We start from the raw sequence: 11595 nt of genomic DNA on the forward strand, positions 1-11595 counted from the left end.
AATTTTAATTTATTAAGTGATCCAAATGACTGGATCAATTGTTCCTCGTAAAATATTAGCCATTTTTGTTTTAGTTTGTTTCTAACAGTACAAGATAATAACTTATATGAATAAATATTTAACAATATCAAATGCGATAAAATATCAATTTTTTTTTGCCATCTGGATTTACTGGAAATTAGTAAATTACCATAAGCGTTTTATAAACATTAAGCAAAAAATTTATATAGTACCAATTCATTACACAATTGTAAGAACGATGGTCGTTTGCGCGAAGGAAGAATTTTTTTTTGTATTTATAGGTAAGTACTTATTTAAAAATAGTGATCTTCGCGCATAAAAAACGTGACCTATTTGCGCACATTTGTATGAACAGTTTGCTTACACATTTTTAAAAAGGGCCATGACTGAATGTTTATGCATAACTTTTAAAAATATAATTCAGTAAATACAATTTTGAAAATAATATTACAATATTAAAAAAAAAATCTAAATATCAAAATTATATATAATTATATCAAAATTCTTTATTAGCAGGTAATATGTTACAAGTTTGAACAAAAGGTATTATGATAGATAAAATAATGATTTAGAAATAACAGAGTGAAGAAGCCCCTGTGGAGGTGCTTTATCCTGAAATTATATTTATGAAAGTTCGCTTCATGGTGTTTTTCATGAGCTTGGTGTTCTCGTCCCAGTTTGTTTTGTTTATATTTTTAAATCTTAGATATTTTTCCTTTGCAAGGAAAATTGAGGAATCCTAGATACGTGCAGTAGAAAAAATATCTAGTAACATGCTACATTTTGTTAGGAATTTAATAAATTAAGAATTATAAATTGATTTTTAGAATAATAAAAAAATTCAAAATCTGTATAAGTATTATTTAAATTATTTTTTATTCAACTCATCGATTTTTACATTTTATTCGTTACTATGGTGATACACAAAGCGTAAGATATTTGATAACAACATTATAGATTATTATTTTATACTTCACGTATCAGAGAAACTATTACGACCATTTTTCTATTTTAACAATTTGCGATATATTTTTAATTACAGTGAAATTTGGTACTTTCTCAAAATTAATTTAAAAAAAAAAGAATAATGTTGATTTATTTATTGTTTTTATTGTTGATTTTTGATTTTATATGGCGATAACAAAGCGTAATCCTACCCAAAATCGGTTAGAAAAATTGGTTAGGAAAAAAAAGTTGTATCCCGCTCAAAATATTGATGTTGATATATACATAAAGTAAATATTATGTATTATATTATGTACATATAACACAGATATGAGTAGTTTTCCAAATAAATTACTTATGGGTATTGATTTTTTTATTATTTAGAATAATTTTTAAAAGTATTTTATTCTTATAAAAAATTCCTCTTTTATTCCATAGTTTATTTTTCAAATATTTTTTCGAAAATTAATATATTATTATAGGAACGTAATTAACAACTTAATCTTATGTTTATTTTATTTTTATAATTAAAACTTTTTTTCGGTTTTATTTGAATGTATGTTTATTTCTTCCCAATATGTGGAAATATACAAAACCATTATAATTTTAACCTATAATTAAGCATAAGAACAAATCAAGAACCTTTGATATATTGAGCTAATATTTGTGTTCAGAGTGTTATTTAAGTAGGTACCTAATAATAATAAATAATTATTTACTATTTAATGAGGTAACAGAGTTTTAGAGGTTATATACACATTATGTGTCTTACTGTAACCATAAAATTGCAATTGATAAGTAAACAAATACACTTATTTGTTAAGTATTAAGTATTTAAGTACGTGTGAATATTTAAAACTAAATAAGAAATACCTAATAAAACAATTGATGTCACAAATAATTTAATTTTAAAGTTTTATTCCAAATACTTTTTAAAATTATTTTACCTATATGTCTGCATGACTGTATGTTAATAATTAACATATAATTATTATAATATAAAATGTAACATAATACCTATAATATAATTATTAAGAACCGGGGAAATCGATTCAATACTACGGTCTATGACGTACAGTAGAACGTCGTAAATATTTAAAATGTTCTTGGTATAAATAGATTAAAATTAATCTAAATTTAGGATGGCATGTGGTAAATAATAATATACATAGGGGCAAAAAGTTTGAATACCCTACGAAAATTATTGTTGATTGAACATTTATAATTTCATCGAAATTTGAACTTCAATTGATTTAAAAAAATTGAGATGACTTTTCACGAAGGTTTTTTAAATTCCAGTAGAAAAATGTTTGAAGAATCTTGTAATAAATGTTCAGGCTTTGGGTATTTAATAAACGTGAAAAAATACGGGTATTTATAGATTTTATAGGTACGACCCCTAATATTGTCTTACTATCAATAGTAAATGGAGCATTTAATACTATTTAGTCTTTAACGATATATAATGACTGGCCCCGGTTGCGTGAAAAGTTAATTAATTTAATGGTCCAATACAATTTAATGGACAATCATGGGCCACTAAACCATGTTTAAGCCGTTTAAGGGACCACTAGCTCACTATTGGTTCATACAATGTTTAGACAGTTTAGTCATGTAATCCGGTACACGTCTTTTGATTTATCTTAACTATATGAGAAAATGCTTTTTTAACCTGTTCTTTACGCAATCGTGCGTGTAGTATGTACATGACAAGATAATACATTTTATAGATTTATCATATTTTAAAAATCAATAACTAATTCAGTTAATTCATATTAAAGAAGGCATATTGAGATTTATAATAATTTGAATAATATAATTGAACAATTCAGTCATTCAGGCATTAACAATATTGATGAGATCATTAAATATTTAAGTGTGTATTATGAAATAACTTTTTATATTACATTGGTATATTTACGATTTACATAGATAAAATAACGCTGTTCTTCCTAAACAAACAGTATGTTTAAATATTGAAAATAGTTGTGCTCGAGTTATTGTTTATTTTATGCAAATCTCTTAACAACCTACATACCGTCGAGTATATTATATTATGTAATATCATTAATATAACTTATTAATGCGATAGGTACATTGGTAATTATAACATTACATGAGTACCATCAAGTTACCATTAATCGATTTCTTCGATTTTACTACACAGCCGAAGTTGATTAACAATCGTATCAATAGAAAATTTGTATAATAACTAGCTGTATAACCAGAATTTGCCCTGGAAAAAATGAACAATTAATATAAAACACATTGCTATACATAGTATAATTATAGGTGTATCTCGGTTTTAGTGTATAGGTACCTCAATTCACGGGGAAATCGGCGTCGGCGTACCTTACATTGTGAAATGATTCGACCTATATTGGTGGATAACCGCAAGTGGCTGATTTTTAGCACTTGGTATATTTTTTTAACGTGGTTCGAACTACTCTCTAAACTTTTCTGATATCGCTTAGAACAATCTCTGAGATTTTCAGCAAAATCAGTAAATCTCTCGTTTTTAGTAGGTAGTAGGTACCTATATACCTATACCTATATAAGCTACAAACATACATTTAGTTTTAAGATATATAGTTTCTTTTACAGTAGCCAATAGCCATGGAAACTATGGTTGATACTTGACGCATGCTTTTATCTCACCAGCCCGTGTAACAAATGGCAACCATTTATAAACAAATAAATAATACTAATTTCTACATTATAGATAATAATACATAATAAACATATTATATATTTTAGTCGTTAATCTTCAAATCGTCGACTCTCGTACAAATTTTATTTTAGATTTCATCTCGATTTTATGTAATGTCGTATTGATAACAATATTATTAGAACTCAATTATATTTTCTAATTAATCGATTATAATTTAATTTGATCATGCTGTTACACAATGATTTAAAACGAAGAAATCGCCCTGTTGATTTTTTATTGTTGATTTGCGTTTCTAAAATTTGAGTTTCATAAAAATTTGATTGAAAATTGAAATATGTAAATTTGCAATATCCTATGTATACTACTATACTAGTACATAGGAATTAAGATTCTATTATTGTAAAATTAATATTTTAGAATTTAGTAACTAATAAACATTTTTTTACCAAGTATTGAAGAGTTATGTATTGTGTTATTTTTAATTTAATTGTGCTTTATTATTTCTAAATAAAATATGTGGGTAAAAGTGTAAAACATTTTTTTAAAGAGTTTTTTCATTATCGTAAAAAAATGTACCGAATTGAATCACAGGAATACAAGATATCTATAAAATTTGCCTATTTTAATCGTGGCAATCAGTTAGTAGTATTATATTATTCGAAATGTTCGTTAGGTGCTTACCTATTATCTACCTATACAAAGTTAACATTTTGAAAAAAAATATGATGATGAATGACTCTTTCGCGATAGTATATATTATATCGGGAGTGTTCACTTTTCACAATTAAATGCAGAGAAGTAAGATCAACTTGGCAAAATTTAACCGATAATATTTTATTTTTGTTATCATAGAAAATAGTCTATTTTAAAATATCGACATTTTTTAATAATCTATATCAATTGGTTTACGCTTGTCGCGTGCTGCCGTGCTTTTTATTAAACATTTATTACCTACTCTGGTTACTGATAGATTTTTTGTTATGAAGGGGGGGGGGATTGATACTTAAGTCACCTCACCAAAAAAATACTACCAAAACTGCCACTGCACCGGACACCATCAATTTGCTCACTGCAGGGTAGTGGGCATAGTCGACTGATGGTTTAAACAGTTCATCATAACTAGCACAACTAGGGCTCGGGTTCGAAAACCCTTAAAAATATCAAAAAATATACCCTTTTTTAAAAATGCATTTGTCCTAAAAATGTAAAAAAATTATCTTTTAAAAATACATTTAACATGTAAACAAAATTGTGTAAGTACAAATAAAAAAAAATTAAATTTGACAAATTACATTTGTATTACACTGTAGGTACCTACGATGATAATTAAATTTTACCTAATGTTATTTAGCTCAAAATGAAAATGATTTATATTACGTTTAACGTTATAGTGTTATACTATTTATTATGTTTATATTTCAATGAAGTCAAACAGAAGTGTCATTTGGGGGGGAGGGGTGCGGTAGCACCCCTTACTTTTAAATAGTTCTAATTGGCCTGCGCCCAGCTGAAGCCTTGGCCTGCGCCCCGCAGATGGCCTAAAATAATGCACAATTATTAATATGATTAAAATTAAATCAATTATTATTGGTTTTCACTGATGAGGTAATTAATTATTTATTATATTTTAGTTTCTTTATTGATATTTACTATTTATTTTGATGCAATGATTCCGAATTGATTCGGTCCATAATGTATGGAAATAATTGAAAACAGGATAATGTACATATACTTATGTATATTTTATATGGCCTGGTGAAATTTCAAAATGGCCTGCTTGAAACCTCGTACACCCGAAATAAACCTGAAGTGACGCCGCTGAAGTCAATTTGTCTAGTATTTCTTAAAAAAAATGCAAAAAAGTTTTGTAGTTATAACTTACAAGTTACACTGTTACAGCATGGAGTTTCTTGTACTTGAAACACATTTGTAGATTGGAGAGCATCGTGTAAGACATTCCAAAAAAAATGCAAATTCATTGAAATCTGAGTACTAATTATAACCATAGTTATGGGGTGGTGAATATACAAATTCAATATACAATAAACAATTGAAATATTTGAACGTCTAGTGGAGAATTTGCTTAAATAAACAAGTTTGCATAATTTTCCATAGGAGACCTCGTGGCGCAACGGTAGCGCGTCTGACTCCAGATCAGAAGGTTGCGTGTTCAAATCACGTCGAGGTCATTTTTTTTTTTCGCAATTTTTTACTGTTTCACGTTATTAAGATTCAAATATAATATTGTTATTATATTATTATCATATAATATTCTCAGTTATGAGTTGATTTACTTAACTTTTTCTTCTTGGAATATTTATATTTTAAAATCTATTCAATTTTTTTTTTCAATGTGTAGTATTATTTAGTCAATGATGAATTTTGATATTCATATAGCCTTAGATTTTAAGAACATAATATATTTTATATATTACTAACTACAAAGAATTTACAAATAATCGTTAATTTGCTGAATTTTGTAAACATTTGAGAAAACAACTGAGAGTTGTTTAATTTCACCTCCTCCGTGTAGGCCTAAAATCAACTTTGTTTGAAATTTAACCTTTAAATGTAATTACATGTTAAGTATTAAGAATTTTTTAATTAATTTAAAAATGTAAGAAAGACGATTTAAAGTAGGTACACTCGATGACTAATTAAATCCGGATTTCTGACATTTTATCGGAAAATAGCTTATAGTTAATATAATATTGGTACAACTTTGATACTTTTGGACAGATAAAACCAAATCATTAAATTCAAGTAGGGTGTTATTGACATAATGACATGTGCACGTAGGGGCGATCCACTATAGTTTTAGCTAGGTATTTCTTTTACACTACTTAGTTAGTCACTCACACTAATGATCACTTAATAAATGCTTGCACTTAAAAATGCCCATATTGAATCCCTTAAAAATGGTCGGTATCGAATACCGTATTAGAATAACGCTACGTTCCCACTTCCCGCAATTGTGGGTATTGCAGGGTGCCGTCAGTTGGCGTGTGGTTATTTTTCTTATAGGCAGAAGGCTGCGGCAATAAACACTTAACAGCTCGTTCTGTTGGCCGTTAATCGTTATACGGGTCTTGTTTGCCAGCGCGTTTTCTTTAGAAAATGTTAACATTAATTAATTTATTGTAAATAAAATATAAATAATGATAATATTGTAATATAAATAATAATAATTAATAAAATAAAAATAATTTTTGAAATATTTTATGAAAGTTTCATTTATATTGATGAAAAATAAAAAATAAAATTTCAATTGAAAACTATCGTAGGAAGTGCAGTAAACATTTCTACTTAGTTAAGTGTTAAGTGCTATGTATAAAATGGTAGTTTTTTTTTATAAAGGTAGACAAATTTATATGGAACCTTGTATTCAATTTTCAATTTTTTTACCAAGTGAAAATTGTATACGACTATAAATAGCTCAACGTGAGATAAAATATTTTTAAAATGTTATGTTGTATAGAAAATGCTTATATAAACAGAAAATGCAAAATGCTCAACCTGCACGGGAGCATGGCGCATGCCGACTGAAGTTGGCCAAAACACTGTGCAATAAAATTCTCTGTACCTACGCCGAATTCCGATTTATATTCCTTGTTTGGTTTTTCTTCGTTTACACAATTATAGTACATAATACCTACTATTGATAATAATTATAATATTTTTAAACAATGATAATAGATTTAATAATATTACGATAATCACATACCATACGTCCATACCCATACGGCAATTAATAATAATGAAGTAAAACAATTTTTAAAAAATAAAACCGAAAATGTAGTTACTGAGTTTAGGCGTCACACCTTCCCACGAACCCCTCTATCTTCAGCCCTTACTTTTATTAGGTAGTAATAAATTAGTATACGAATAGATTATTGCCACGTACGCGATCGGCTTTTAAATAAACCAAATTCACCGGACGCGACCGTCGGCGCCGTGGCTTAGTTGGTTAAAGCGCCTGTCTAGTAAACAGGAGATCGAGGGTTCGAATCCCTCCGGAGCCTCGCACACGTCGGGGCGGTTTACGAAATGTCCGGAATCCTGATTTTGTGTGTCGTTACATTTTTTTGCCTCGTTGTTTTTTTGTTGCGTGAATCGTACGATTTCGAAAGTTTTCATCGACACTGCAGCTCGAACGAACATGCTGAAATTATTCAGTGAAATATAGTTATGAGCCCATCACTTCATAATAATATTATGGTATATACCTATAATATAATATAATAATAATAAATATAATAAAATAATATAATATAGTATTTATATAAGCTACGTACACGGTCATAATATTAATATTTGAAAATGCTCATAATTCACTAAACAATTAAAATTTCATAAAAAACCAACGAGAAAACACAGATATAATGTTCTTATCTTAAAGTTTGATAAAAGGTCAATTTACTCTAATATCAAAACTAATAGCACACTATTGAAACTGGTGATCGAAAATTTGCCATGTGGGGCATGTGGGGCATGTCGTACGTGTGTAAGACGGAGACAACATATTATACGATGTACGATACGACGACACGACGACGTGCTGCTCTCAATGAAAAAAGTAAGAACCGATAGATATTAATATAATTTCTCTTGGCAACATGTATAACGATGTAATGTTGAATTTAATTATTTTAATTATTTGGTATCATTATTATTGTGTGCTTATTTTTACGCAAGGTTAGGTACAATATTCAACTTTAGTCCGCGTAAACATTATGCATCATCAGCGAAGATAGTTCAAAGACGATGACACTCCAAGGTCTCTGATGGATATATAGGATCGATCATATTATTATTATTTTAAATAACCAATTACTACTTTGCTTGCTGATTAATAATTAATCATTAATTACTGTGTCTACGTGGTTATAGTCATACATTGAAATTAAAATAAAACAAAACATATCATTGATTTCATAGATTTACTTACGTCACGTGATCATCATAATTCACAATAACACAATAATGTAACAATATTGTTCGCGTTTAAATGTGAAAGAAGCTATCATCAGTTTAAACTAGAAGTGACTACGCGATACACCTATAGGTAGTAGCAAGCGATGTATTGATATGTTAAATGAGGTTGTATCAATATTCAATACATATACCTTGTTTAATATAATTTATCAATGGGTAGTTGAAAGTTGTTGCATGAACGAATTACGAATCATTATATGTTTAGACTAGTAGTACTAGTACTCGACTTGGGGGGGGGGGGGGGGTGGAGTTTTAGCGTACCCCTACTATATTTACTATTATTACTGACTATACAAGATAATATACAGGTTATGTATAATTTCAAACTGACCAAAATATTTTTAATAAGTATACACTAACTAATATATAAGCAAAAGAGTATAAATAAATTGTGTGCAATGTGCAAAATATTCTACCTCTATACCTACAGCTCAAAGAAAATAGTATTATGTTAAAGAATTTAATAAAAATCTCGATGAATTGTTTTTAATAATTTTCAGATATAAATTCCAGTTAATAAACGAATGTACGATATCACCCGTCAGGGTGGGCACTGGGCAGCGTACGTTTTGGTTCTATTTTTTCTTCGATATGCAAACTACAAATTCATCCACGATCATCGGATCTGCACATGATCCATATTAGAGTTCAGAGAGTGTCTCCATTAAGAGGACGCTACGCGGTCATTTGTTGTCTTCGTCTTACAAGTGAGTAACATAGCAAATTTACACTCAGGAGAACGAGTTTAGCTCTATCAGTTTAAAAATTAGAGTGAATCGACCTATTATGAAATTTGACGGTAATTATATTATCTGTGTTTGTATGTGGGTTTTTACGATGGTTAAATTTTTTAGTAAGTTATGTGTATATAATACAGTGTAAATTAAAAATGCTCATAACTCACTTAAAAACTGAATTATCGTAAACAAAGCCACATACAAACACAGATGTTCTTACTTTCAAGTTTTATAATAGGTCAATTCAATCTAATTTTTTAACCAACTGAGTGAAACGTCATCTGCTGAGTGTAAATTGTATGCACTTGTAAGAAGGAAACAACAAATATCTGTGCGTAGCGTCCTATTAATGAATATCATCAGTATATACGTCGGCGATGAGCGATACCAGTATAACTACAAGTTACAACAACGACGTTAATGGTGACCAGAAAATCATTGGGTTCCTTATGTATATATAATATATATGTTGATGTGTTACTGAAAAGTATGTACCAAACGAAAAAAATCAAAACAAAATTGTAGATACCGCAGAATGTGTGGTTATTATACGTTATTACTTATTAGATATAAGTTGTAACTATATATTAGGTATATAAAATATATACTAATAACCACCAGAAAAACTATTACCAGCCAATAATAAAGTATTCACGTACACGGACAGGAACGATGTAATATTATACAATATGAATGTATGACATGATAGTCATGTCTATAATCTATATAATATTTTATATTCTATATAATTATTGTATTTGCGGAAAACGTGGTTGCTGGTATAGGAAAACGTGCGTGTCAAAAACGAGTGATCATTATTTGGCTGTCCACCACAAATTACAAAGAAAAACATTCAAAATCAATAGAATATTTTCTACTATATTGTTATATTAGACTAGCTGATCCCATGCACTTCGTTGCCCGTTAAATGTTGGTAAACTCTATATGACTTTATTCAATTCGTTATTTAATATTCGGTACCTAACCGAATGGTGTATGGTGTTCAAAACTTATCTTAACTTTCCGGTACCCGATAAAAATGTTGATTGTTCAACTCCTTTAGGGTGTAACACACTGTGGAAGCAATGTCTTTTTAAGTTTAAATGATATTATATTTGAATGTATACGCCTATAGCCAACTCGGCCGGCATTGTCCGTGAGATTTGCGGCAGTATATACATGCGGTAGATGCGGACCCCGTGCTGTTTGTACGTAAGTGTATAATTTAACTCTAATAAGTACCAAAGTTATACCAAGTTACACTTACTTAGTTCAACCTACAGCGGCTTAATATAATCAATTAATACAAAATCCTAACCTAACTTAACCGTACTAAAATCAAATGAATAAAAAAACAAAAGGTTAAGGTTAGGTTATCTATCTCTGTACTAAATTTCTTTGCAATAGGTCCAGTTACTTAGGAATGCATAAAGGACATACACAGAAACATTCATTTTTGGTGGTTCTTCGGAGCCGTCATTTCAATATTTGCTAGGGTAGGGCATACAAATTATCGGGCCTATAATTATAAAACTTTAGATATCAAAAAAAAGCTGCTCCCTCCGCTTGCAAGATAGCTCAATACGCATTTGATACATTGTTCAACATTATATTATAAGACACGGTTCCACTTTTGCTAACATAATATTAAGTACTTATTAAAACGTAATTAATCTTAACTCACATCAACATATTATTATAACCTTCAGTATAGTTTTACTCTGAAAAACATATACCATTTCAATGCACTACAAAAGTTGCACTTTAAATCCATATTTCCTATAGTTCCTATATTTCTATAATCAATCGATTTATTATAATTGAAGGCGGATATGATTTCATTTTCAACTATATTTTTTCCGAGATTTTTCAATTTTGATATTTATAGAAAAAAAAACTAAAATAAAATGGAAATTGAAAATGTCCGTAAACAGCTCAAAATAAGTCAAAATATTTGGAAAATGTTATGGTGTATAGAAAATGCTAATATAAGCATTCAGTCAAAATTTAATGTACCTACGGTCATTTGTTTTAGAGTTGCACCAAAAACCAAAATCGATTTTCTCGAAAACGGACTTTGCGTAAAAAATTCCCGTTTTTTCCTTTGTTTTTCACGTCGCTTTTGAAAACTACTGGGAAAATTTTACTTCTGACCCCCCCCCCCCCCCCCATAGTACCAACTAGATTCACTTTCCTATCAGAAAAGTTACTGTTAAAGAAAATTCA

General features: G+C 28.9%; 2 non-coding genes across 2 annotated transcripts; both read left to right on the forward strand.

Moving 5' to 3' along the window:
• The first annotated feature begins 5754 nt into the window (after positions 1 to 5754).
• Positions 5755 to 5826, forward strand: Trnaw-cca (transfer RNA tryptophan (anticodon CCA)). Its single transcript has one exon. It is a non-coding gene; the product is annotated as a tRNA-Trp (tRNA).
• Positions 5827 to 7585: 1759 nt separating this feature from the next.
• Positions 7586 to 7659, forward strand: Trnat-agu (transfer RNA threonine (anticodon AGU)). Its single transcript has one exon. It is a non-coding gene; the product is annotated as a tRNA-Thr (tRNA).
• The last annotated feature ends 3936 nt before the right edge of the window (positions 7660 to 11595 follow it).

Source organism: Metopolophium dirhodum, chromosome 7, assembly GCF_019925205.1.
Source record: "Metopolophium dirhodum isolate CAU chromosome 7, ASM1992520v1, whole genome shotgun sequence".
Classification (NCBI taxonomy): domain Eukaryota; kingdom Metazoa; phylum Arthropoda; class Insecta; order Hemiptera; family Aphididae; genus Metopolophium; species Metopolophium dirhodum.